Raw genomic sequence first — 4746 nt, forward strand, 5'->3', positions numbered from 1 at the left:
CTCCCCTACCGTTGTTAAATGCAGGATTAATTTCACAATAAAAATTTCAAGTTAGGTTTATCTTTGGAAAGTTGAGCCCTTGCCAGGCATAGGGTATATGGATTTTCCTGATGGGCATAGCCTTGACTGTATATCACTGAAGTGCCAATAAAATGTTTCTCTGCTCATGTCTGAGTGGTGCTTTATGAATCCATTGACATTACTATAATATTTTCGCCCGCTTTAATTTAACTGTAACATTATTCAATACTAACACCTACCTTGAGAGAGTTAGAGAGCTGCCATACTAGTAGTGTGAAAGTATCAAAGTGGTCAGTCCATGGCAGAAATGCACACAGCACATTTAGGAAATTATTCATTTAAGGAGCCATCAGTGTGTCCGTAAATCTTCTGTCAAGCCTTTATACCTTTATATTCCCTGGACCCACCATCCAATATTGCCGGAGTGCTTTTCTGAAATCTACTACATTTTTATTTTATCTGTAAGGACTTATTAGTGTTTTGCGCTGCCTTGTGAACTTTTCCATTTAAATCATTTTAATCTCATGCTTTTACTTTTATGAGTTACTTGGGCTGAAAACTAGCTATTATTATGGCTGTGTGTGTGGACTGCAAACTTGATTACTCCCAGTGAAGACATAATGCACCACAGCAGCTGTGTGCTGAATTTGTGTCCGTTGATGCTGCTCAGGCAAACCATATTTTTATATGCATAAATAATATATATATTTAATATTGTGTGGAGTGTGGTTATACATTTTGTTGTTTCCGACTCATCTTAATGGTTTTATATAATTTTTCCTAATCAATCTACCCAAAATACAAAGTAAAATAAAGGTTGTTGGAGTTGTTTGTTAATTTATCTAAAATGAAAGACTGAAATATCCCATTTACATAGATATTCAGACTCTGTTATGACACTTGCATGAATAGTCAAACACAGAAGTAGTAAAATCATGCTTTGTGGCTATTTTCTGCGACAGGGACTGAGAGTCTAGTCAGGATAGAAAGAAAGATGGAAGCAGAAAAATGTAGAGCAATCCCAAGTGAAAACCTTTTCCTTTTGCTCTGGAATCAGGCTGGGGGCAAGGCTTACATTTCATCAGGGCACTGATTCGTGGCTACCGCCCAAGAAACGTATGTGTAGCATGGCTTTGAGAAAACTCTGTAAACTCAAATAATGTGATGGGATATTCAGTCTTTGATTTTCAATAAATTTGTAAAATACTAAAAAAAAAAAAAAGCCAACACCTTTTGCTTTGTCACTTTAGAGTATTTTGAGTAGATTGATGAAAAAACACAGACATGCTATAAGAGAATCAAGAATAGTCTTTTATTAATTTATTCCTGCTGTTTTATAAGATGTCCTGCGTTACTTATCTAATCTGAATGCTTTCTATGCCCAATGGTGGCACTGTAAATCAGGCCTTGTTCTAACTTGGTTTGTTTTTAATTTAAAGCAGCATCCCTTTTTAAAACATCAACCCTTATTGTTCAAAACCTCCAACTGCTGTAGCAAAGCAGACACTCTGTGACTTTATGAGTCTTTGATAGAAATTTGAACAGAGACTAATTTCTTTACAATCCTAATAACTATAATCACATAATCAAATTTTGTCATAAAAAACAAGTAAAGTATTTTTGTACAATAATAATTCTGATATATTCTCCCATCCTAAATGTAACTTGCAACCAACAAACTTAACATTAACTTTTATATTAGCCCTTTTCACTGTGTTCATTTAAAACTTTCAAAAGAGCAGCAACATATTTAGATGTGAATACACTTTTCTCTGGCACATTGCTCAGTTCCTTGTTATCATTTACTCATTTACATTGCGTAGTCTATTGAAACTTTTCAGCCCAGTTCTGATTTCACTATGTCTGTTCTATCATTACTAACTTTGTGTAATTGGTAATTAAATGTAATGTAGCTTATGTACAAACTACACACATTCTTTCTTAGGCAGTGTGATTACCTTTTATTATAGATAATGGATGGATGTTGTGACTGTGAAGACCACAGCATAGACCAATCAGACATAACATTGTCGCCCCTTGTCTACAGTAGCTACAGTAGCTCTCCTTTGGATCGGAGCACATGGGACAGATTTGTTACTCATGAAAAGCCTCGACTGACCCTGTTTTCCTTCCTTGGACTAGTTCTGGCAGATCTTGACCCCTGCAGATCAGGATCATCCCAGAGTGCTGCAGAGCTGGAGATGCTCTGTCTCTGTCATCTACACATCACGGTTTGGTTCTTCCTGCTTCAGTATGTAAGCATAGACAGTGATCAGTAATTACGATGGACAGTACTGACAATGAGCAGCACACACAGTGGACAGAACTGACAGAGGACAGTACTGATGTGGACAATACATTATGAACAATATATTATGAATAATGCCCTTGAGGTTTTCTGCGTGTAAGACTCAAAAAAAGGAAGTTTCTTCATTGTGAACTATGAAAACATCTGCACAATTTTTTGTAATTTCTTTTAAACAAGAAATGTTCGGAAACTGAGACACAGTTCAGTAAATGTTGGTATGCGTATGTTAGTGCGGCAGGTATGAGTTGCCAGATTGAGAGATTTTTTTCTGCCATTGAAAAATGAGCAGCACAGTGGCATAGTGGTTAGCGCTGCCAACCCCCTACACAGAGGGCAGGGTTTGATTTCCTGTGTGGGCACCTGAACATGTATAGGTTAAGTAACTTGAACAGCATGGTGGCGTAGTGGTTGGCGTTTTGCCGTAGTGGCCTCAGATGGCCAATTGATGAAGAGGGACGGGGCTACAGCAAGGAAAAGCGGATGATAGACAGATGGTAAACAGGACTAGACCAGAAAGACAAGGTTCCATTTGTGATGTGCGCATGCATGAACATGACTAAGTAATTGGTAATTGGTTACAGTAATGGTTTGGCCTTCTCTAAGACCCGCCCCTCTTGGTTACTGTTGCTATGCCAGGCTGCTTTCTGTTGTCTGAAGTTCGGTAGGAAAATGTCCAGTCAGCATCAGTCCGGTGATCAGAAAGGAAAAGAGAATTAGAAAATAAAGACTTTTTTGAAAGAAATTTTCTGAACAACGGTGGTGACGGTGAAGCTGGGACAAGAAATATAGAGCAAGGTAAGAAACAGGGCCATTAACTTGTAACGTAAGCTAACTGGCCAGCTCTAATGCTAACGTCCATTAGCCTAGCTTGTATTGAAGCCAGACACAAAACGTTATCATTGAGAGAAACAGCTGAGTTTGGTAGCTTTCATCAGAAATGAAGAGACAGAGAGGAGAGGGCTCCAGCTGCAGTCAGGTCACAGAGAAAGTGACACGGGGGGGCTGAGGGATTTATTTAACTTGTTGGCGTTATTTCCGCACTTTCCGACAAAGATATTGACCGCAAATCTAGTAAGTAAAAGTGTCCCCCAAAAATAATACAAAAAAAAAAAAAAACTGTACTGAAGTAAACTACTCAAGTAAATGTACTTCAATACTGTCCAGCCCTGCTGATTGGCGAGTGATGTTAGTTTGTTGAGAGGGAAAGCTGTTACTCTCATTCCATTGATAGGCGAACTCAACTGACTCAAGGGGTTTGTTTTTTAATGTTGATCTTTAAACGCAGTCCAATGACACTCGGTGTCGGAGTACTTTAAGCCCTGTTAACATTTCTGGCTGATCCTGTATTTATCATTACGGTGTGTATGCTCCACATGTGGTCTGTTAGTGTGGGGCTCATTTTCAGCCCTGGAGTTTCACTCAGACCGGCCCACTTTAGATCACGACCTATCATATGAAGATCATGTAATTATAACGTTACGTGTTAAGTCTACAATAGCGCACTGCTCTCTGAAGCCTTGTTCAGCATCTCGCCTTGTCCGTTTCATTTTGTCATTTCAAACCGCAAGCTCGCTCTGTTAAAAAAAAAGTTGCCAATTTTGGCACATTTGGCTGCGTCCTCTTTCCAGTCCCGACCTTCTCAGCGCCAGCATTGCTGTTTCCACTTCCCATTTTTCAAACATCACCACCTTTTCTTCATGCACCCCTGCACGGACGTGTTACGTTCACATTGTTACGTTAGGGTGCACGACTGCAAAACAATAAATAAACAAAAAAAAAAAAAAAAAAAAACGAGCTGCCAGAGGAGGCGGTCCGGGGTCAGGGACAGCGGCCGGTAGGAGCAGCATAGGCGATATATTTCTACCCGGTGCCATGAAATGCCTAAAAATAAGCGAACACCGGCCCGCCGGGAATCGTCCCGGTCCTCCCGATTAGCCTCTCCGGGCCTGTGTGGCACATGAGTTCAGAGGAAGCAGCGTGCGGTGCGTCATGTCAGATTATAAATCCAGGGGATTTTAGTTGTCTGTCTCTGGGTCTGTTTCCCAGAGCCTGTGATTACATGTCAACACTGTTCGCCTCAGAGTCTCAGTGAACGACAACAACATTTAAACTAATTAATAATCCACAAGAAAAAATCCCCCCAAAACACCGAAAGGGCGTGAAAATTCATTTGTATTTGGCAGTTTGAAGCTCCATCACCTTGACCATGAAAAAGTCTCGGTGCTGGCCCAGTGTTCCCTCGGTATCGGATCGGTACATCTCAGGACAAATGTTCCCCGGGGGCGGGCTCTGGGCTCTGATTGGGCTGTCGGTCAGATCCGACACGGCTAACTGGACAATGTTGGGCAGTTTGAGGGGGCGGGGCCGGAGGGTGTGTGGGGGGAGGGATGTGGGGGGGGGTTGGGCGTTGCCTCGGT

The sequence above is a fragment of the Echeneis naucrates genome, chromosome 3 (genome assembly GCF_900963305.1).
Source record: "Echeneis naucrates chromosome 3, fEcheNa1.1, whole genome shotgun sequence".
Classification (NCBI taxonomy): Eukaryota; Metazoa; Chordata; class Actinopteri; order Carangiformes; family Echeneidae; genus Echeneis; species Echeneis naucrates.